Source organism: Pristiophorus japonicus, chromosome 1 (genome assembly GCF_044704955.1).
Source record: "Pristiophorus japonicus isolate sPriJap1 chromosome 1, sPriJap1.hap1, whole genome shotgun sequence".
Taxonomy (NCBI): domain Eukaryota; kingdom Metazoa; phylum Chordata; class Chondrichthyes; family Pristiophoridae; genus Pristiophorus; species Pristiophorus japonicus.
Window position 1 is genome coordinate 345,121,862 of NC_091977.1, and position 24,960 is coordinate 345,146,821.

The following is a 24,960-nucleotide window of genomic DNA, read 5'->3' on the forward strand; positions in this document are numbered from 1 at the left end:
TTGGCTGGAATGAGGGAAGACTCAGCGGCGGGCATGAGGAGGTCCATTGCCTCACTGGCGATGGACTCTAAATCCTCTCCCATGCCCACCACCGAGTCCCCGTCCTCCTCCGGGAGTTGCCACCAGCGGCCGGTTCATCGACCGCATGGGGTACAGCGAATGGCCTGGCCGCACCATCCTGCCCTACCTCACCATCCGGCCCTACCTCTGCCGACGATCCCACCCCCTGGATCGTCGGCAGAGGAGTCCTCCCTGGGCTCCTCCTGGGATGCCGGGTCGGGAAGCAGCAGCGGACAGGGGACCCCTTCCGCCTCAGGCCCTGCGGAGCATGGAGAAACCGGGCCGAAAAACATTTCCAGATCCTCCAAGTCCCCCGGCGCTAACATCAGGGATGGAGATTGGGGTTTCTCACCCTCTCCACCGCCACGCTCCGGCCCAGTGGTTGGGGGTTCCTGAGATTCATTTCCTTTTTCAGCCAGGTCGAGCAAATCCTGGGGGATGTTGAGGTTTGACTGGGCGGGCTCAGATTTGGCCTCTTCGGCCTTGCCCACCTTAGTCCCTCGGACGCTCAATCCGGCGGCGATACTTTGTTTTTGCGGCCCCGCGGCCCCTGCAACGGGCAGGTCTTCTTCCCCATCTCCGGGAGGTTCAGGCTGGGAAGACCAGGCTGTCTCATCCTCCTGAGTGACAGACTCCCCCCGCCTTCGGCATGCAATTGGAGCTCTGGTGGGGGACGCGGGACACACGCCGGGCACAAACTCCTCCGCGGAGAGATCTTAGTCACCCTCCGCTTCCCCGGAGTGGTGCCTCCTTTTTTGTCTGGAGGGACGCGGAGGCAGGGAGACCCCCATGTCTGCCGAGGCCGCCGCCTCCACTCCCTCCTCCTATATTTCATTCTCGTGCCCAAGCCCAACTGCAGGTGGCAAACTCTCCGCGGAAGTGGGTACGGTCAAGGGCTCGGGCACGGGATGCCCCGCGCTCGCCGGTGACAATATGGGGCCGAGCGCAGTGATGGGGCTGTATGGCCCACTGAGGGGACTCGCCGGCAGATGTTTGCTTTTGTTCCGCACTTTCTTTCTGTGCGGACGCTCTCCCTCCCCACCGTCGGAGGCCGTGATGACAATGGCTACCGACGATGCCTGCGCATCTACGGCCCCTGACATGCGGACGATGACAGGGGGAGGAGTTGCGGCGGCACCAGCCTTGGCTGCTTCAGATTTTTTAGCGGCCTTGGAGATGGGGCAGTTCTTGCGGACCTGCCCCACCTTCTTACAGGCATAGCACCGCACGCCGTCCGATGTCCGGAAGACATCCTCGTGGACCACGTTAAATGTCCTTTCTGTTACCTCCTCCCAGGCCAGCTGGACGAAAAGCTGGTGCCCGAAGGAGAACACATGATGGAGGCTGGCCTCCCTGAAGCCGAGTGGTATCGACGTTATCCCCGACCTCACCCCACCCAGTTGGCGTAAGTGGGGGAGGATGAGCTCACCAGGAACAAAGGGCGGGACGTTAGAAATGACAAGTCTCTGTGCGGTGGCCTCGAGACGATCCACTGGCAGGAAGGTCCCGCCCACCGTGATGCTCTTACTAAGGGCCAGGGACACCACCTGCTCTGACCCCAGGAAGAACACAGCCTTCCCGTACATTTTAGAGGCGGCGACAATGGCCGAGGGGCCGACAGCCCCGGCCATTGCCCTCATGCACTTCTCAATCATTATGTTGGGGTGGGTGTAGCTCTTGACCCCATGTTTTTTAGTGATTAGCCTAAATGGTGGCAGGAGCCGTCGTGGCCATGGCCGCCATGTGCGCATAAGTCGGGGCTGGCCCCGCCACCGGCGAAGATGGAGTCGCCATGTCAGGGTCCCTTTAAGGGCTACATCCACCCCAATGTCACAGGCCTACAGGTCTTAATGGCCTCCTTGGTTGAGCAGAGGGAGCTCTTAATGAGGCACACCTCTCCCCTGCTTAACAATTGTGGAGGGTCTTTTTTCCCTCTGCTCAATAGGTTTTTTTTCTAAATTAATTTTTTTTCAAAAAGAGAAAGGGGCCTCTCAGAGAGAGAGAGAGGAGAGACACAGAGAGAGAGAGAGAGAGAGAGAGAGAGAGAGAGAGAGAGAGAGAGAGAGAGAGAGAGAGGGGTGGGAAGAGGGAGGCTGCGAAGGCAGTATCGCCCCTCAGCATTGGGTGGGTGCTTGCAGGGGTGCACTCTCCTGATGGCTAAACAGTCTTTATGAATGTTCTTCTGGTCGGGGGAGAAGATGTCTTCACCCAGGATAGCTGGAACTACCCAGGCACAGTCCTCCACCAGAGGTTAACGATGTTAATTAATGGATAAACGAGACTTCACCCAGGCAGCTCCAACTGTCCCGAGCCAGGCAATGGGGGAAGGGATGCTTTTAGTGGTGTGTGGGGCCTAGTTAAAAGCAAGAACCCTACACACTTACTTACACACACACACACACACACACACACACACACACACACACACACACACACACACACACACACCCCACGATGTTCCGGCCTTCTTATTAATCTTCTTTCCTGCCCCCACCTACAAAACAAAGTCTTTTGTGGAGAGTGCACCAATACACCCACCTGTAGATTGTTGTAGATGGCTCTCCCTCCTTCCACACAGATGATGTTATTTTTCAAGTTGTTTGTAGTTTGTTCTCGCTCCCCTCTCTCTAACTCTGTGGTAGCAGTGTTGAAGCTCTTGCTCTCCTCCTCTCCCTCAAGATGTTGAAACAGTAGGCCCCTTCCTCCTCTCCTCAGGTTGCAGTAGCAGCAGCAATTGCAGGAGCTCCTTCCTCTACAGACTCACAGCTCTTAAGTGAATAGGCCACTCCCACAGGTACTTGCATTACACTACTTCCCCCCTTTTTTTTTAGAAGCAAGGTATTTATACAATATTTCAAATGATTACTTTTTATTATTCCAATTTTACAAATTCGACTGCTGAGCCTGAGAATCTTGTAAGCTTTTAGCTTCCTCCCACTCCAATCTTCATTTCTTTGCAATTGGCTCGCTATGCCCATTTTCTACATTCTTATTTGACTCCGGAGACTACCTTCGGGAATTTCTGTTTTCAGGCCTGTAGCCCAGGATTCCTGACCTCTATCTTCCTGTGCCTTGAGTTTCCTTGAAACCCTTACATCAGACCTAGGGCAAGACTTTCCACTTCACATTGCCCATATATCGCCCATATATCGCCCAAAATGGCCTTTCATCGCCCATTTTGACAAAAAAGTGGAAATTCAGGCTGGATTCTCACCGAAAAATTACCCCTTGACTTTCGGCTCACATCGCCGAGCTGATCACTGAGGTGATTGCAGGCATATAGCCCAGCCCAACTTTCGGCACATCACCAGGCTGAAAGCTCGCCGAGGACATCACTGGAGAATAGTTGCTTTTTCCTGGCCTTCCTCACAGAACTCGGCACTGCGGATGTCATTTTGAATGTCGGAGGAAGGGAGAAGGCTGCTAAAACAAAGGGCTTTTACCATCTTTTTACTGATAGATCCACTCACATTTATACATATTTATATTTAACTGTACCAGTTGCATTAATGTTTTAACTTAACGTTACTTACATTATTAAAAGACAATGCAGAAGAATTGTAAGATTCAACAACGTTTATTAACAATTTCAATTTTAAACACCCGCCCCCACACCCCACCAACAGCAACAGTAAGAAGAACAACAAGAAAAACAAGAAAAACATAAACAACAATAACGCCCCCCTCCCTACCCCTGCGGCCATGTTTCCCTCCAGATCCTGGACCCCCCCCCCCCCGAGTCCTAGCCCCACCCACCCGTTTTGGTCCCCCGGTACCGAGATGACGCGGGCATGCAGCGGGCAACGGCAAGACTTCTTGCCGTGGTGGGGGTGATGGTGGCACGATCAGCTGTTGGGGGTGCGTTGGAGGGGAAGATGAAGCACGGGCGGGGGCATCGTCTTCCAAGTCAGAAAGAAGTGCTTCCTCCTGACTCGCTTGTGTGCTGGGGGTTGTGCTTCAATCGATCACGGCACCTTGGGGTGCAACGCTGAGCTCAGCCAGCAACGCATACCACAAGGCATTGGTGGCGGCGGTCTGTGCACACATCTCCTCCAGCGTCTGCTGCATTGCCTCCGCTTGGGCAGCAGACACCTGGGAAAATTCCCGCGTGAGCCGCTGGAGATGCTCGCGATTTATCACGACTGTCTCCTTGCACAGGGAGATCAAGCCCTCTATCCGATCGTTCACTGCAGGCGAATGCTGCGCTCACTGACCCGGCTCCGTGGGGTCGGCGTGCGCACTATAATGCGCCTTGGCGTTGCCGGCTGCACGCCACTTGGTCCCGGTGCCTCTTCAGTTGCAATAGCAACTTCCACAGTGGCCGCAGATTCATCCCCCTCTGTGGCTTCCTCCGTTTCTTCCTCATCCTCCTCCTCTGGCTCAGTCGTATCCTCCTACTCCTCCTGTGCGGCCTCCACTTGTGCCTCTGGTTGACCTTCAAAGCACAATTGAGCCTATTGAGCTTATTAGAACAGAAGGGTACATGACTTTACATATTAATGTATCATGTGGATTTAACTGCCCCAGAAAACCTGCCGTGGCTGCATCAGTCGCAGATGGACACAAGGGTTTATGAGGAGCGCACAGGGAAGGGGACAGTTGGCCAGACGACCTTTCCCTGTTCTTATTGCTTATGTTCTTCTGTTGTCAACCTGAGAGTAGAACAAAGGCTGCATTCATGACATGACATGACATCATCCATACATTGCATTTTAATTAAATGATGTTACATTACTTTAAAACTGTTTCACACATTACTCACGTGACGCATGGGAGGGTCCCGCAACACCGCGGATGGTGGCCAAGCGATTGGTGGTCCCCACCAGTGCTGCTGCACACTCCTCCAGCTCTCTTAAAGTCTGCATGTAAGCAGGGCCCCCTCCGGTGCACCACCGCTGTGTCCTGTTGTTAGATAGTTTCTTCTGCAAACGTGAAAAGAGCATGGCATAAGCTATTTGACTAGGTAGTTTCATGGAAAGACAACAGCTTCAAACGTTACATGCAAATGAGATTCACAATTGATGCATGGTTATAACAAAGATCAGCATGTTTTGGATCTATATATGTATATAGACGTATATATGTATGTATGTAAGAATTTACAAAATTGAATTCAATCCAGGAGATTTACTATTACGGTTTTAATTATAATCTTCATCAATACAATATAAAATCTGTACTTACTCTAGCTGATGCCACAAGGCTGTTCCAGCGCTTCCAGCACTGGTCAGGTCCCTCGCCTCCTGGAACGCCGAGGAGACGACGTCCGCAATCTTGGACCACAGCTTCCTGCACGCCCGGGATGGAAGTTTGCCTTTAGCATCCCGGGTAAGTTCTGCCCACCTGGAGTGGACCTCCTCGACGAGGGCCTCGTTGGCCTCGTCCAAAAACGGCTTTGCCCTTTTCCGACCACCATCCACGCTCTCGGATGATGATGATGATGACATCTCTACAATTTATCCAAATCTCCAATGGCAAAAAACACTTTATCCAAATCTCCAACGGCAAAAAACACTTTATCCAACTCTCCAACGGCAAAAATCACTTTATCCAAATCAACGGCCAAAAACTCCACAAAACTCCACAAATCTCCTCCCTCCAACTCCAACAACTCACTCCTTTATCTATCCTCTCTCTTTCTCCAATGGCCTTCTGCGCATGTGTGGTTGACCCCTGACCTCCCGAAATGCACGAAATGCTGTCAACTGGAAAAAAAATTTGAAATCGCATGTGTAGAGGGCCGTTGCTAGGGAAGCTTTTGCCTTCCACATCACTGGCCGTTTGTTGGGCAAACGTCACATCGCTGACCTTTTGCATTGCCCATTTGACATCGCTGGCCTATTGCCGAGTGGAAAATCGTCATTCAAAAAATGGGCGATGAGCCAACGATTAGTAAGGCTAGGACATCGAACATTGCTGGAACATCGCCCATTTTTGGGCGATATTCAGCAAAGTGGAAAGTCTTGCCCCTAGTGTTAGATTTCTTTCTAAGATCTTGATATTCCCAGTTATCAATATCCTGTCAAGTTGATTTGCATTTCCTTGTTGATTTTCTCAACTGAACCCCAACTCCACCTCTCACCTCAGAAGATACAGAGTTTCTGCGAGATTGTCCCATACCCGCAGAACTGCCTTCAGTCAGCTGTATCTGAGTTGGTCGGGATATGGACATTGTGTCCGTTGAAGTATCTGCCAACTCATTCTGATCATCGTCCAAGTCAGACTCATAATCATCTACTCGTGGTACCGAAGGTGTATCACTCGCTAGAAACATTTGATCCATACGAATCTTCCTGATGTATTTGTTAATTTCTGGATTCTTATACCTCAATCTGGTTCAGTAAAATTACTGAGTCGAATACCTCTTGTGCTTTGAACAAAGCAGTCTTTATTACCGGCCAGTAAGACCTATCAGACAGAAGATATACTCTCTGGATAGAGCGTACACACTCCCTACGGATAGGTGAAGTTACATCGTAAAGCGTTAACAGTTATACAGTTTTGAAATCAGATAACAAAATACAAATGGATTGACAGTCTAACTCAGCCACTCATTAGTCAATCTATATGAGATGTTCTTCTTGAAAGCTCAAGTATTGCCTCTAAATGTTTCAATCTAATGGTGTGACTATTTACTGAGACCTTGCAATTCTGCAGATGTATTTCATGTTACAATTATATATTATTGGCAGGATTAGTGACTTGAAACCTTGAGACAGACTGTTAGCTATGCTGATGTTGCACTATTTGCAATCTGACATTCTCCCAGCTATTCTTCCATGGCTTATACATTTTCATATATCCCGTTTACTTTACTGTCCTTAATTCCATATATTCCGTTCAGATATCCACATCCCCCCTTTTATCATTCTATGATAACATTTAGGATCATTCTATGAGTATTGCATTGTTGAGTAGTTCTCTAGTTTGTTGGATCATAACCCGGGAACCCTTGACCACAAGAGGGTCTGCTAACCTTGTCATTGCTTTACAGCAGAGGTTAAGGCAACCAACAATCAAACAGCAGGTAATTATTATTATGATGAGAACAATTGCCCCATGTATTAGATAGGATCTCCAAGATCCACCCAGAAACCAATCAAACCTGCTAAGTTCTTTTGCTGGTGTGGATAACTTCTTCACCTCCCTCCTTATGTGATCGGCAAGGTGGGCTATGTTTTCTGAACTATCAGGAATGTAAGTGCAACATTCAGATCCTATCAGGGCACACGTTCCCCCTTTCTCAGCTAACAGGTAATCGAGGGCCATTCGGTTTTGTAATGCTACGGTCCTTATCGCTACCATTTCAGCTGTGATGCCCTCCAGAGCCTCAGCAGTGCGGTTAGCTACCTGTTCCAATATCGTTTCTTTGAATCCATCTAACAGTCTCAGTTAGGGTCAGGGGAATGGTGCGCAAAGGAATTCCCCCTTTAGAATGTATAGGGATATGTGAACACACCCAGCATCTAGTGAAGTGCCCTTTTTCCGCATATACGTAATACATATACAAAAAGGTGTTTACATGGAGCTCTCGCCTTTGTCTTCCTTCCCGTGCACCAAATCTGTCATATATCAACACTATTATGCAGACAGTAGCATACAGACACAGTCTCATCTTATAAATAGTCCAATTATTTAGCTGATAAAAAGAGTTCTGTTTTCACGTTTCCCTTCAGGTCTCCGTCAGTGTATTTGGCTGTCTGACAGGTAAGAGTTCAAACTGATCCTCCTTCAACTGCCTTGTTCAGCTATAGGGAGGAGAAGATCTGGAACAGAAACAGGAATTAGACTAACCAGCAAAATTTGTTTAAATGGTGATGAGCTTGCAGTGGTGCAGGTGAACCCATGCACTTTTCCCCTCAACCTTGGCTGCAGTGGGGGTAGTGAGTGACACCTAAAAAGGCCCCTCCTATTGTGGCTCTAATCCCTTCCGAATCCATACTTCCCTGGTGCCACGAGGGACAATTCGGGTAAAACTGGGAGGTCGAGGTGAGCATCTTGAACCTGGTTGTGAACTAGTCGCAGAGCCTGAGTCAGAGAAAGAACATAGGTGGTCATCAGTCTAGCTGAGATCTCATATCTAGGAACAATTTCCCTCATTAACACCTTAACAACAGTCTGAGTCTTATTGTCCAGGTTAGGGTAGGCTTCAATCCATCTGCTAAACACATCTACTATTACTAACACATATCTGTAACACTGAACTTTTTGCAACTCAATGTAGTCCAACTGAAATGTCTCAAAGGGACCTTCGGGTAGGGGCGTTTTACCCCAATCACAGGGGACTCCCTTCCCTGGAATATGTTGCTGGCCAACCAGGCAACGACTACTGATGTTCTGGGTGAGCGCCTGGAGTTTAGGGTGCCACCAAGTAGCCAAAAGCGTATCACTTGTTGCCCTTGCTCCACAATGAGTAGCAAAATGCAGACATTCTATAACCCATGAGGCCAACTCGTCAGACATGCAAGTCTGTTCCGCGGGAGTGGTCCAGAGTTTAGAAACATTGTCATAAGTACATGCATAATATTTCCACAACAGTTTATCTTTTTCAGGAGCGTCCTCCTGTGCTTTTATAACATCTTGGATGGTTGGCATTGGTTTTTCCGAGGCTAACTTATCCTTCGCAGGATTTTTAGTCTGACTCATAATTTTGGGCACTACCATCTGTTGGTCACGAGAGGCCTGTTTGGCCTCTTGGTACAATGGCAATGCGTTTGGGGAACATGAGGGCTTGCAACAAATCAGATACTAGCTGTTTATGAGATATCTCATTCCCCTGTGAGGTTAGGAATCCCCTATTTTTCCATAATTGTCCGAAATCATGCGCCACCCCAAAGGCATACCTAGAGTCGATATAGATATTGACTTTGAGATCTTTGGCCAAGATACAGGCTTGGGTGAGGGCGAAGTGTTGAGCAGAATTCCAAGACCTGATTCTCCTGGTTTACTATGGCGTATCCTGAGATTCGTGTATCTTCTGGTTTAATAGAAGTACTTCCGTCAACATACATAAACAATCATGACTGGGTTCTTCCTCATCTTGGGGTGGCTCAGTAAGAATACAGTCTGGATCTTCCATCAACTAAATCTTCCCTGACTGATGTGGCCTCTTAAATTAAAGATAAGCAATCATGACTGGGTTCTTCCTCATCTTGGGGTGGCTCAGTAAGAAAACAGGCCGGATTAATTGCAGTACAGTGCCGAAAAGTCAGTTTAGGATTGCCTGTGATTTCAGTGGGTTCTGTTGGATAGAGGGCCAGTCCACATTGCCCTGCACTGGGATCTCAATTAATGGGAGTATAACCCACTTGGAAAGGGGTCCTCTGCCCACACATGAGGATCCACATAGTCAGGTATGTCCGAGCCAGTATGATGCCGTAGAGTTGTTAATACTTTCTCGGGGTCCCCATTAAATTGGACTGTTCGGCCATGTTTTACAATTTGCACATCCCGGCTGGTAGGGTCAGCCTCATCTATGGCCTTGCGTACCATAACTCCCAAATCTTTAGCATGGTGAGGGGCTAATACTTCACGAGCAATATACGGTGCCATTGTTAGGGGCTGTTTCCACAGATTCTTATCCACTTCCACAAAATCTGCCTCTCTTTCCAGTCCAGTCACTCTAGCCCTTAATAGAATTCCCTTCACTTCCCCTTCGTGATCCTGATAAAAGTTCTGCAGGTCCTGATTCTTTCCACTGGGATCGTATGCTAGGGTCACGTGATAGGGTGCCTGCGGCAGGTCCAGAGACCACCACTGAGGGGTTCTAGTGGTATAATACTGCCGCTTAAGGGTTTCCTGCTTTACAATAATCTCCATACTCCAAATGCAACTGGAATTTGCAAAGGAGGTCTCTAGCCATCAAGTTACAGTCCAGATTGGTAGTGATGACAAATCGATGTTCTACCAATTCTTCTTGGTAACCCACTTTAACTAGTTCTGACACCGGGAATGTCGAGATTTGTCCCAGGAATCCTGAAAGTTCCTGTGTTTCAGTAGAAGCAGGGAGTTTAAGCTTTGATTGTACAGAAGACATGAAGGCTCCGGTATCTATCAAAAAGGGTTGCCACTCATTCAGAATGGGTTCGTCGTCCGGGGAGGATCCCTGCACAATCAAGCTGTGTAGTCAATCGGGGGACAATTGACCAAAGGGGTTGTTCTGGGAGAAGTTAGTGTAAGATCCTCCTCTCCCCCCTTGCCCCCCTCCTCTTCCTCCTCTTCCTTTTCCATGCTGACGGTAGGGGCAATTTTTATTCCAATGTCCTTCCTGCCCACAATTAAAACAGTCAATTCCTCTTACCCAGTCCCGGCCTCTTCCCATACCATGCCGGGGACAATAGGGAGGTTTATTAGCTCGGGCCGTTTGGTTGTTTAGTATAACCGTATCCTTGCTTATCCATCCAATCCTGTATGCAACACTGCGGTTCTATTGATCCTTCCTCCCGAGATGGCTCTTCCTTTCTAGTCACGTATTCAGTCTTGACCCGGGTTGGGGGCGCACCTCCCCCCTCCCCTTTCTTTTTCTGCCAATAATATCTAACTGCCCTTTCCATCTGTCCGGATAGCGTGAGCAATCAAATAGTTGTTTGAAGATCACAGACATCTATAGAGAGGTGGTCTGCAGCTTGTTGTGCATCAGGGTTTGGCATTGGTCTGACAGGGAATTGGTGTCGGGACTTTGGGATCTTGGAAATCATTTCTAGGCCAGAGGATGTTTCAGAGCTGTCTGACTGCTTGACAGTTCTGCGTCTCGATCGGCGGGGGTGTTTGCTATGTCTTTCACAACTTGGACTGGTAGGTTGACTAGAAGATTTACGGGACTGTTTGTGATGTTGAGATATAGTTCTGCCCTTTCGAGTGTGAGATCTGGTCCTTTCGGCTATATTGCCTGTGAACTGGGGATCCGAATCGCTATCAGAGGATGAGGAGTCAGTTTGGGTTTGTTGCTTTGGTGATATGTGGTTGTTCCTAACTCTTTTTACCGGAGTGTTAGGTGGAGGGTGTTGGGAAGAGGACTGGAGCAAGAGGCCAGGGGGTGCGGGAGGCGCCGTTGGGCGCTGAGTCAGTGGCCACTCATCAATTTCATCATCAGCCTCGGTTAACACAAAGCCAGTCATTTTAACTTGTAGTTGATCAATACCTTTCTCAGAGGTCCCAGAGGATCTCTTAGCAAGTTTCTCGTGCGCACATTCATTCTTTTTTTTTTAAGACGTCTACAGTTTTAACATGTGTTCTCTCTGTCAATGCAAGTCCTAATTTAATAGCATTTGTTTGCCAACTCGATAGAAGTGATGCATCTTTTAATTTCTGACAATAATGTCGCCAGGTTGCAATTAAATTTTTTATCCCCTTTTCCTCGTCCCCTTCTCCAAATTAATCCCTGTGCTTTTTTTTTTTACCTCTACGCTTCTAGTGTCACCTAGAGGCCACTGGTCATCCCCTAATAATTTGTTCAGGGCTCCTGATAATTTTCTAAAGTCTTCAGCTCTTTCAGGGAATTCCTCACATAGCTTTTGTAGCGGATTATCCGCATCCGTGGTTTTATCCAACTGATTACCCATTTTCACACTGCCCCTCGTATTACTGTGTCGCTACGCGTTCATGTCGTCATGCAATTTAAACAAACTTAAAAATAGACACAGACTTTACAGAACTAACACTGACTTTAACTAACTCCAAATAACCAAACTTTACTAATGCTAACACTTACCCGCGTCGCCGCGCGGTTCGCGTCGCCGCGCGATTTCAATACTAAACTACAACGTCGCCTCGCAGTTCACGTCGCCGCGCAATCCGCGTTGCCTCGCAGTTCACGTCGCCGCGCAATCCGCGTCGACCCGTGGCTCGCGTCGCCGCGCGAGTTAAGATACTTTAAACTTTAAAAGATAAACAAGGACTTCTAACACTTACCCGTGTCGCCGCGCGGTTTGCGTCACCGCGCGATTTACAAAATAGACAAAGACTTCTAACACTTACCCGCGTCGCCGCGCGGTTCGCGTTGCCGCGCGATTTCAATACTTAAAACTTTACTTAAAACTCTAAACACTTTAAGACTTACAGACTTACTGCCATTAGCACTGACTTTCGCGATTCGTGTTGCTGCGCCTCTGCGTCACTACGCGTCGGCGTCACTGCGCGTTTACGTCACCGCGCGTCTACGTCACTGCGCGTTGACGTCACTGCGCGTTCGCTTCACTGCGCGTTTACGTCACTGCGCGTTCGCTTTGGCCCTACCTTCCGAGTTGCTGCGGGGGTTTTTTAAAAATTCAATCAGAGCCTAGACGGCCAAGTGATATACAAGGTCGACGTCGTACCTGAGTTGAACACCTATCTTCTATTTAAATCCCCATTTTATTCCCTGTGAGCCTAATTTTCTAATTTTGATTTCTTATGAGCCTCAATTAATTTCTTTTAGTCTCCAAATTTCCCTATCCTTTCGCGTTACTGCGCAGTTTAAATTCAATCAGTCAATGAAAGCCCTAATTTAATGGAGTTTTTCTGCCAATTGGACAGGAGTGATTTTATATTTTTCATAATTTAAAATCTCAGAACATTTTTTTCTTTCAGCACCTATTTAGTACGTTACTTTTTTTTATAACTAGAGAGAAGTCTGGCACGTAGGCTGTGGACTGCTTTTCATTATCTCAATTGTTCCAGCCTCAAGGTCGTGTTATTTAATATAATTTTTTTTTTTTAAATCCTTTTGAATCCATCTCAGTTGTTTTGCTGTGCCTTCTCTGAATGTTTGCTTTCAACAAGTTTTTCTTTTTTTTTTTAACCACCGGGACCATGTAATTTTTTCTTTTTTAACAAATCTATCCTTTGGGCATTTCCTGGCTCCGCAACTTATCATCCGAATATACGTAATTCAATAAGGTTCACACTCTTAAACTTCCCACATACAGGACAACACTACGAAGGGTTAAAACAAACTTTCATTCTGTTTGAGATAAAACAAACCACAACTCCCCGGCTTTTTTTTTTACAGTAAAAGTCACAGAAGCATTTCTCATTTAAACAGACATTCACAAGAGTCTCTTTTCTTTCCTATTAATTTTTTTTTGGATCCATGATTGATCATCTATCCCTATCTAGCTCTAACTATCTTTCCCTTTCCAAGTCGCCGCTTGGTTTGCGTCATCGCGCAATTTCCCTATCTCTATCCCTATTCTAAGTTTGAAAGGTATTCACCAGATTGTCCTGGATCTCGTTCAGACACTACCTGAGAACCAGCGAGTGGCTAAACTTTCCTCAGACTTTTGAAACCGGGGGAAACTGGAGCAGTATTGAAATCATACTCACTCCAGTGGCCATTTTCCCCTCGTCTCGTCCAAGGCTAGTCTGGCTCTTAATTCGCAAGTTTTCGGCAGTCGTCCGTTGAGATCCCACTTCTGACACCAAATGTTAATTTCTGGATTCTTTTACCTCAATCTGGTTCAGTAAAATTACTGAGTCGAATACCTCTTGTGCTTTGAACAAAGCAGTCTTTATTACCGGCCAGTAAGACCTATCAGACAGAAGATATACTCTCTGGATAGAGCGTACACACTCCCTACGGATAGGTGAAGTTACATCGTAAAGCGTTAACAGTTATACAGTTTTGAAATCAGATAACAAAATACAAATGGATTGACAGTCTAACTCAGCCACTCATTAGTCAATCTATATGAGATGTTCTTCTTGAAAGCTCAAGTATTGCCTCTAAATGTTTCAATCTAATGGTGTGACTATTTACTGAGACCTTGCAATTCTGCAGATGTATTTCATGTTACAATTATATATTATTGGCAGGATTAGTGACTTGAAACCTTGAGACAGACTGTTAGCTATGCTGATGTTGCACTATTTGCAATCTGACATTCTCCCAGCTATTCTTCCATGGCTTATACATTTTCATATATCCCGTTTACCTTACTGTCCTTAATTCCATATATTCCGTTCAGATATCCACATATTCACCAATTTTGACCAAGTACTGCTTGGTGCCACATACCCGAATAATTGTAAATGTCCCATTTGCATGGACTTGCCCTTTTTGACAGATGGAGAACTCTGACCTGATCACCCTTCTGAAAGCACCGCTCTTTAATACCGGAATGATAATTACGTTTCTGCATCAATTGTTTCTTCCCTACCTTATCAGACAAGTTCGGTTACAATAAACTGAGATGCGTCCTCAGCCTACGCTTCGTCAATAATTCAGCAGGTGTGTACCCTGTTGTAGAATGGGGCGTAGTTCTGTATTTGAAAAGAAAATTTGCTAACCTATGTTCCATGCTCACCGAGCATCCAGTCTGTAGAACTTGTTTCCGCGAAGCCTCCTTGACAATCCTGACCGACCTTTCAGCTGCACCATTAGAAGCAGGATGATATGGTGCTACCAATGTGTGTTTGTTACCGTTGTGTCTGGCAAAATTTGCAAATGTTTTCGTGGACCGAAATTGGAGGCCCATATCTGACACCATTTCTTGGGGCAGGCCATGGCAGGCAAAAATATCCCGTAATTCATCCAATGTACACTCTGTAGTCGTAGCTGACCCCCCCACCCCTCGCCTCCCCCATATGCCGTAGCTCCAGCCATTTTGAATGGCTATTGAATAGAACCAGAAAATGATCACAGGCCCTCTCTCAAAAATCAATATGTATTCTTTTGAATGGCCAAATCCAAGTTTGCAGCAGCGTTTTAGCTGGCATAGCCCTGCAGTCTTGACAGATATACACTTGCTTACTAATACTTTTAAGCAGTCGAAATTCGGTCCCGCCGTTTTTGAGGTGGTGTAACCATCTGAATGCTGACTTTACCGCCAGGTGGCAATTGCCGCCATCAACCGCGAAATTCAGTTTTGCCACGTGAAAAGGGGATTGCAGTGTTAAATCAGGCATTGCATGCTACTCTGGAGGCGGTAAACAGCGGTAAGGTGGGGTGGCAAGTGAAGCGGCAGCATACAGGCAGCAATCATCATTTGTAACTACACCACAGACATACTTTTGCCACCTGGACTCAATTGAGGTGGTGATTGGGCGTGGCACCGCCTCGTGCGTGTCTTCTCTTCCTCCACACTCACATAGACATAGAAACTAGGTGCAGGAGTAGCCATTCGGCCCTTCGAGCCTGCACCGCCATTCAATAAGATCATGGCTGATCATTCACCTCAGTACCCCTTTCCTGCTTTCTCTCCATACACCTTGATCACTTTAGCTGTAAGGGCCATATCTAACTCCCTCTTGAATATATCCAATTAATTGGCATCAACAGCTCTCTGCGGTAAGGAATTCCACAGGTTAACAACTCTCTGAGTGAAGAGGTTTCTCCTTATTTCAGTCCTAAATGGCTTACCCCTTATCCTTATACTGTGTCCCCTGGTTCTGGACTTTCCCAACATTGGGAACATTCTTCCTGCATCTAACCTGTCCAGTCCCTTCAGAATTTTATATGTTTCAATGAGATCGCCTCTCATCCTTCTAAACTTCATTGAATAAAGGCCCAGTCAATCCAGCCTCTCCTCATATGTCAGTCCCGCCATCCCGGGAATCAGTCTGGTGAATCTTCGCTGCACTCCCGCAATAGCAAGAACATCCTTCCTCAGATTAGGAGATCAAAACTGAACACACTATTCCAGGTGGGGCTTCACCAAGGCCCTGTACAACTGCAGTAAGACCTCCCTGATCCTATATTCAAATCCCTTAGCTATGAAGGTCAACATTTGCCTTCTTCACCGCCTGCTGTACCTGCATGCCAACTTTTAATGACTGATGTACCATGACACCCAGGTCTCGTTGCACCTCCCCTTTTCCTAATCTTCCACCATTCAGATAATATTCTGCCTTCGTGTTTTTGCCCCCAAAGTGGATAACCTCACATTTATCCACATTATACTGCATCTGCCATGCATTTGCCCATTCACCTAACCTGTCCAAGTCACTCTGCAGCCTCTTAGTGTCCTCCTCACAGCTCATACCGCCACCCAGCTTAGTGTCATCTGCAAACTTGGAGATATTACACTCAATTCCTTCATCCAAATCATTAATGTATATTGTAAAAGCTGGGGTTCCAGCAATGAGCCCTGCGGCAGCCCACTAGTCACTGCCTGCCATTCTGAAAAGGACCCATTTATCCTGACTCTCTGCTTCCTGTCTGCCAACCAGTTGTCTATCTGCGTCAGTACATTATCCCAATACCATGTGCTTTAATTTTGCACACCAATCTCTTGTGTGGAATATTGTCAAAAGCCTTTTGAAAGTCCAAATACACCACATCCACTGGTTCTCCCTTGTCCACTCTACTAGTTACATTCTCAAAAAATTCTCGAAGATTTGTCAAGCATGATTTCCTCTCCATAAATCCATGCTGACCTGAAAAGGGGATTGCAGTGTTAAATCAGGCATTGCATGCTACTCTGGAGATGGTAAACAGCGGTAAGGTGGGGTGGCAAGTGAAGCGGCAACATACAGGCAGCAATCATCATTTGTCCTGTCACTGCTTTCCAAATGCGCTGTTATTTCATCTTTAATAATTGATTCCAACATTTTCCACACTACTGATGTAAGCTAACCAGTCTATAATTACCCATTTTCTCTCTCCCTCCTTTTTAAAAAGTGGTGTTACATTAGCTACCCTCCAGTCCATAGGAACTCATCCAGAGTTGATAGACTGTTGGAAAATGATCACCAATGCATCCACTATTTCTAGGGCCACTTCCTTAAGTACTCTGGGATGCAGACTATCAGGCCACGGGAAATTTATCGGCCTTCAATCCCATCAATTTCCCTAACACAATTTCCTGCCTAATAAGGATATCCTTCAATTCTTCCTTCTCACTAGACCCTTGGTCCCCTAGTACTTCCGGAAGGTTATTTGTGTCTTCCTTCGTGAAGACAGAACCAAAGTATTTGTTCAACTGGTCTGCCATTTCTTTGTTCCCCATTATAAATTCACCTGAATTCGACTGCAAGGGACCTATGTTTGTCTTCACTAATCTTTTTCTCTTCACATATCTATAGAAGCTTTTGCAATCAGTTTTTGTGTTCCCAGCAAGCTTCCTCTCATACTCTATTTTCCCCCTCCTAATTAAACCCTTTGTCCTCCTCTGCTGAATTCTAAATTTCTCCCAGTCCTCAGGTTTACTGCTTTGTCTGGCCAATTTATATGCCTCTTCCTTGAATTTAACACTATCCTTAATTTCCCTTGTTAGCCATGGTTGAGCCACCTTCCCAGTTTTATTCTTACTCCAGACAGGGATGTACAATTGTTGAAGTTCATCCATGTGATCTTTAAATGTTTGCCATTGCCTATCCACCGTCAACCCTTTAAATATAATTCGCCAGTCTATTCTAGCCAATTCACGTCTCATACCATCGAAGTTTCCTTTACTTAAGTTCAGGACCCTAGTCTCTGAATTAACTGTGTCACTCTCCATCTTAATAAAGAATTCTACCATATTATGGTCACTCCTCCCCAAGGGACCTCGCACAACAAGATTGTTAATTAGTCCTTTCTCATTACACATCACCCAGTCTAGGATGGCCAGCCCTCTAGTTGGTTCCTCGACATATTGATCCAGAAAACCATTCCTAATACACTCCAGAAAATCCTCCTCCACCATATTGCTACCAGTTTGGTTAGTCCAATCTATATGTAGGTTAAAGTCGTCCATGGTAACTGCTGTATCTTTATTGCATGCATCCCTAATTTCTTGTTTGAGGCTGTCCCCAACCTCACTACTACTGTTTGATGAAGATGGCAAATGCAGCAGCAGCTCGTTAGTGCGTTCACCGCTTCTCGGACACCGCCATTGATGCACTGCTTGATGCCCTGGAGAGGTGTCGAGAATTACTCAGGATGGAGACTGGAAAGGGGCCACAGCCCCAGACATTTCAAAGGCTCTGGCGGGAAGTCGCTGAGTGTCAGCAAGTGACACGGTGCCCAGGACAGCGATGCAATGTCGCAAAAAGTGGAACGACGTGACTCGGATGCTGAGGGTGAGTATATTTTACATTAACCTGAGCATGCCATGCTCTGAGCTCAATGTGCAGTCTCTCCTCAATGTCAATGTGTCTGACCCCATGCTCTACGTGGGTGAGGCTAGATGCAAGGTTCACATTTGCAGTCTCACCCATTCCAAGGGCCTGCATTCGCTGTTAACCTTCTTACTCCATTGTGAAGACCCACCCTTTAGTCTTCATATGTGCCTGGAAGACGCTATCCTGACAATAACTGTTAGGTCCCTGATGCAGTCAGCTGTGGCAGCGGTGCCAACAGTGTGACCTTCTACCAGCCTTGCTGAAGGCACTGAGGCCCCATTAGGCGTAGGAGGAAGGAGAAGGGAAGGGGGAGAAAGCACTCAGAAAGACCCGCTAAAGATGTGTGTGCTAGTGGCCAGAGATGGTGACCTTGCTTGAATATGAACTCATGTAAATAGTTGTACATGGATGTGGGTGAGAGTGTTTCAAGGGGTCTGGTTTCAATTATTCTTTGCTGTGTATGATGGTGTCCTGAAGTGCTTCTTTACAGCACACTATGGTTTTGTTGTCAATAAAAATTATTTTAAGTTGTCACATTCTTGTCTTGCGATTTATATACACGATTGCTTGGTGGGTGGGGTGCGATATCTTCAGCAGATCGCCAGCTGAACAGGCTGGCCATTCGCCACATCTTGCGTCATTCACGGGAATCGATGCGCGATGAGTCTCTGACGAGCAGCCCTTGCAGCCGCAACAGTGTCAGACTGCCTCCTCCTTGGCTGAAGCTCCTCGTCTTCCTCCTCATCATCGTCGTCCTCCTGAGGTGGCGCTGCCATCCCTGCTGGTAATGGTCGGCCCCTCATGATGGCCAGGTTGTGCAGCATGCACCACACACTGGTGAAGATACACACTCTATCAGGTGAGTACTAAAATGCTCCTCCAGAGCTGTCAAGGCAGTGGAAAAGCAACTTTAGAACCCTGATAGTTTGCTCTATAATGGTCCTGGTTGCGCTATGGCTGGTGTAGTGCTGCTCGGTCGGGGTGATGGGATTGCAGAGCGGTGTCATTAGACAGGTGATGAGACCATATCCTTTGTTGCCAATGAGTCTGCCATGCCCTTCATGCAGTGTTTGTTACACTCGTGGCACACTTCTCTCCCGCAGAATGTCGGCATCGTGGCAGCTGCCAGGATAGCGTGCATTGACAGCGAGGATCACCTGTGATCGCAGACCAGCTGAACATTGAGGGAGTGGTAGCCCTTTCGATTACGAAACACCCCTCCATTGTGAGGCAGGGCCTGCAATGCCACATGCGTGCAATCAAAGGCCCCCTGAACCATGGAGAAGCCCATTATCCTGGCTCTGCCTGGACATGCTGAACTTGATGAAGTCCATTCGTTTGCTGTAAAGAGTGCCGGTGTACTGCAAACGGTGAGTTGTTGCATATATCGCCTACAGGTGACTGGAAGGAGCCGGTAGCCTATAAGTTGATAGCAACTGTCACTTTCACTGGCACTGACAGCGAAGTCCTGGTGCCGATGTCTACTTCGAGGTAGGTCTGCAGGAGGTGGCAGAGTTCGGTGACCACCTCCTTGCGGAACTGCAGCCTTCTTAGGCACTGTTCCTCGGACACATCTAGGTAAGAATAATGTGGACGGTAAATCCTGCATCTGTACGGCCTCCTGCCCTAAAGTCTACGGCCTCTCCTCTGGCGTGGACCCACATTGGCCTAAAGCCGTCTCTGTAGTAGTTATCGCCGCAGGACGACGTGGTGTGTCATCACTGCCCCCATTAAGTTGCAGAAGGTAGCCGCGATATGCTAGTCGCCAATGGTTGCAAAATGCTAGTTGTGAAGCTGAGTAGTCACAGCATGCAAACACTTACGCACTCTGCGAGGAGAGAACATAGCACTGACCGCGACCTCTGTGGCCCAGCTACAACTCCCTTTAAATACCAACCCAGAATCTTTACCTCGACTTTTGAATGCCAACTTTTTGTGGCGTGGTCCCCGCCAGCCGGTAAGTGAGGCGGCAAAAGTGAATTTCGCCAGACCAGCACCAAGGAGGCATTGCACGCCAGCTGAATAGGTGGTAGTCGGTGAGGCAGCAAATTTTTGCACCCTTGAAACAGCAGAACCAAATTTCCCATTAGGCGGCAACACCGCCGAATGCCTTCGCCCAGCCGTTTACACCCCATTGCCGCCTCACCCAGGTGTCATCAGCTGGCAGTAGCAACCGAATTTTGACCCCTATGTCTTTATCCAACCCAGGCCAATAAACGAAACTTCGGGCCACCATTTTCATGCCTACAATGCCAGTATGCTCACCATGAAGTTCTGTCGAGACTTTGGCCCGTAGTGCACTGGGAATGACTACTCTCAGGCCCCATTTTAGACATCCCTGCTCACATGAAAATTCATGCCGACGATGATAAAAGGGCTTTATCCCCTCATCTAAATGCGTCTGATCCTCAGACCATCCTTGCAGGGTGTGCTCATAGGCCCGCTGTAACGTGGCATCTTTCTGTGTGTGCTCTGCAATAACAGAGGCGGTGACTGGAAAGTCTTCATCAATGACATCTAGAGTAAAGATTGACATTTCGCGGCCAATTTCAGAATCTTCATGAGGAAACCTTAAAAGCATTCTACTTCGACGTACGATACTCGATTTTGTAATCGTACTGAGACAATAAAATAGCCCCTCTTTGCATTCTGGAAGCTGCCTTAGATGGAATTGCCACCTTTGGGCCTAGTAACAGTTTGTGATCGGTTATTAGCATGAATTGGTATCCCAAAAGAAACTGGTGAAACTTTTTAATACCAAATATAATTGCCAAAGCCCCTTTCTCAATCTGGGCATAATTTTGTTTGCTTTTGTTGAGCGTACGCAATGCAAAGGCAATCGTTTTTTCCTGCCCATCATTCATAACATGGCTGATCGCTGTTCCCACACCATAGCCAGAGGCATCACATGCTAGGCTGAGTTCACAAGTCAGATTATAATGGACGAGAAGAGTCGGTACTCGGTGAAATTCCTTAATATTTTTCTCTGCCATCTCCGTGGAGGTGGCTATCTTGCAAGCTTTCTCAAGAGATGATCCATACCTAACAATTTTGATTGGATACATTCATCAGATAATATACATAAAAATTTATCTTGATGAGCCCGATCTAGGAATCCTCTAAAATTGCAGTGTAGAGATAATTTTCTTCTGGCATCAATGTATTTACTAATGGTTTCATCAGGCCTTTGGTTTCTCATTGTGAACTTACAACTCGCCACTATTTCTAAAAGCTGTGGATCAAAATGATTCTCCAATTTCTGTAGCATGTCTGAGAATGAAGCATCCTTAACCTTTCTCGGGGATAACAAATTCATTAAGATACTATAATTATCTGCACCAATCATGACTGACAGAATAGCTTTCATCTTCTCCTGGATTTATTGCTTAATTGCAAATCTGCCACACCTGCTGAGACTTCATTGATGTCATTAGCTTTAAAAAACATTTGCAATCTTTCTTTGTAGGATCTAAATGATTCTTATTCTTATCAAAAACTCTCAAATTACTGACATAACTTGTTGTCACATCCTTATTGCCTTCTTACCTAAATAGCCATTAATCACTCTCAATAATATTGAATTGCTTTTCCATTGCTCTAAATGGCTTTCCACAAGCTCTCTTTGTCAGTGGACACTGTTCACTACTCAAAAAAAAGAATGGTACTGCCAGACTCTCATTCGGGAACCACACTGCAGGTATACCTTAATGCTGTGCTCCACTTGCATTTGCCTTCTCATAAACGAAAATTCCACAAAATATTCTTTATGCAGAAAATCCCATCTTCGCGCCATTTTGTAATGTATTTGCTTCATGGGTTCTTTGCTGAAGACTTCATAGCAACACATTGCTATTAAGAACTCGTTGGTTTATTAACAAAGATTTAACAATCACACTACACATTAGCAGTTCATTTACAGGGTTCACAACTGCATACCTCATCGTGGATGACCTAGACCCAATTGACTGGGGTTTTATTGAGTGTTGTGAACATCACATGACTGGCTAAGCCACTCACAATGCAACAGCTCTACAATGTGCATCCATCACACTATCCTTCAAATGTTTTAACGATGAGCACTTTCTGCAGGGCAGGCTTGAGGCTTTAATTCACTGCTAGTCAGCTGATTTGCACTGGATTCAAATGGCCACAGGTGCCTGTGCACTAGCGAATCTGGGTGCAATGTAATGAGCACCCGAACAAGCACAATTGGTGGAAACTCACCTTTTGGTCCGAGGGGTGTGGTCAGTTTTGTCGGCGGGAATTGGTTTGAGTGAATCGTTCAATGGACGGACTTCAAAGATCGCGAATATTTGGGTGTGTTCCAGTTATGGCTGTAACTCATTTTTGCCTAAAATTCTGTGATCTTTTACGCTATTTGACTTGATTCTGTCCAGATTGTGATGTTATCCAGGTGGAAACTCAGGGCATACATTTGTTCCATTTTTACCCTCGTGGCACCTGATAACCATAAGTTGACTTTGCTGGATCAATGTTCACAAACTTCAAATAAAACATTTTAAACACAACTTTTTCCAGTAACCTTTATCAAGTAGCAACAAGGGGAGGCCTCACAGATGATTCTCAGCAGGTAGTTGTAGAAGAGATTGTGATACTCTTACAAAGTTCAAGAACCCCTGTGCTAATAGGTCAGCAGTCCTTAATTTTCAGAAGGGGTTGTGGTGTGGACTGATGGTTGTTTGGGTTAGTTTGACATTCAGGCTTATGGTAGATTGAGTTTGTTATATATGTAAACTTGTATTTACTCTGTACAGCCACCAGAGGGCTCCTCCCCTGGAGTCCCAAGGGATCCCATAATCCCTTGGGAGCACAGGTATTTAAGGAGGCCTCACAGGTTGGAGAGGCATTCTGGAGACCTGCAATAAAAAACTAATGTCACACTTTACTTTGAGCTCACAGTGTTCAGTCTGACTCTTTCTCCATACATAACAACTGGTGACGAGATACAGATAGCAAACTCAAAGATGCAGAGAACAGTGGGCATCCTGGAGAGATTCTCGGAGGGAGATGATTTGGAAACTTTTGTGGAGCGACTCGACCAATACTTCGTGGCCAACGAGCTATATGGGGAAGAGAACGCTACCAAACAAAGGGTGATCCTCCTCACCGTCTGTGGGGCAACAACTTATGGCCTCATGAAGAATCTGTTCGCTCCAGCGAAACCCACGGAGAAATCATATGATGATTTGTGCACACTGATCCAAGGGCATTTGAACCCGAAGGTACCGGTTCTACACCTACAAACGGTCTGAAGGCCAGGAAGTGGCGAGTTATGTCGCCGAGCTAAGACACCTTGCAGGACATTGCGAATTTGAAGGACATTTGGAACACATGCTCAGAGACTTTTTAGTACTTGGCATTGGCCACGAAACCATACTTCACAAACTTTTAATTGTAGAGACCCCAACCTTGAGTAAGGCCATATCAATAGCCCAGGCGTTCATTGCCACCAGTGAAATACGAAGCAAATCTGTCTGCACACAAGTGCTGCTACAAATACTGTGAACAAAGTGATGTTGTTTTCGAATCATAACGTACAGGGCAGGTCACACATACCTGCAGCTGCACGTCCGCAGATGTCTCGGAGTCCACCATCAAAGGTGATGAATGCAAGGCCATTCACAACTTGTTGGCGCTGCAGGGGTGATCATCGTTTCCATTCATGCCAATTCAAAGGGTATGTTTGCAAGGGCTGTGGAACAATGGGATACCTCCAATGAGTGTGCAGGCGAGCTGCTAATCCTGTTAAACCTGCAAACCACCATGTTGCAGAGGAGGACAGATTCACGGAGGATCACGATGAACCAGAGCCTCAGACTGAGGAGGCAGAGGTATATGGGGTGCACACATTCACCACGAATTGTCCCTCGATAATGCTGAATGTTGAACTAAATGGACTCCCGGTGTCAATGGAGCTGGACACGGGGGCGAGCCAGTCTATCATGGGCAAAAACACTTTCGAAAGATTGTGGTGCAAGAAGGCCTCAAGGCCAGTCTTAACTCCAGTTCGCATGAAACTAAGAACTTACACAAAAGAACTGATTCCTGTAATCGGCAGTGCTACCGTAAAGGTCTCCTACGATGGAGCGGTGCACAAGCTACCACTCTGGGTGTACCGGGCGATGGTCCCTCGCTGCTTGGCAGGAGCTGGCTGAGAAAGATACGCTGGAACTGGGACAACATCCAGGTGCTATCGCCCGCTGACGACACTTCGTGTGCCCAGGTCTTAAACAAATTTCCCTCGCTGTTCGAACCAGGCATCGGGAAATTCCAAGGAGCAGAAGTGCAGATCCACCTAATTCCGGGGGCGCGACCCATCCATCACAAGGCGAGAGCAGTACCGTACATGATGAGAGAAAGGGTAGAGATTGAGCTAGACTGGCTGCAAAGAGAGGGCATCATTTCACCGATCGAGTTCAACGAGTGAGCCAGTCCAATCGTTGTTGTCCTCAAGGGAGATGGCACCATCAGAATCTGTGGCGATTACAAAGTAACTATCAATCGTTTCTCCCTGCAGGACCAATACCCACTACCAAAGGCCGACGACCTCTGTGGAACGTTGGCAAGAGGAAAGATGTTCACGAAGCTGGATCTGACTTCAGCCTACATGACGCAGGAACTGGAGGAATCATCGAAGGCCCTCACCTGCATCAACATGCACGAAGGTCTTTTTGTTTATAACAGATGCCATTTGGAATCCGATCAGCGGCGGCGATATTCCGAGAAACATGGAAAGCTTACTGAAGTCGGTCCCCCACACTGTGGTCTTCCAGGATGACATCTTGGTCACAGGTCGGAACACAGTCGAGCATCTGCAGAACCTGGAGGATGTTCTTAGTCGACTCAACCGCGTGGGGC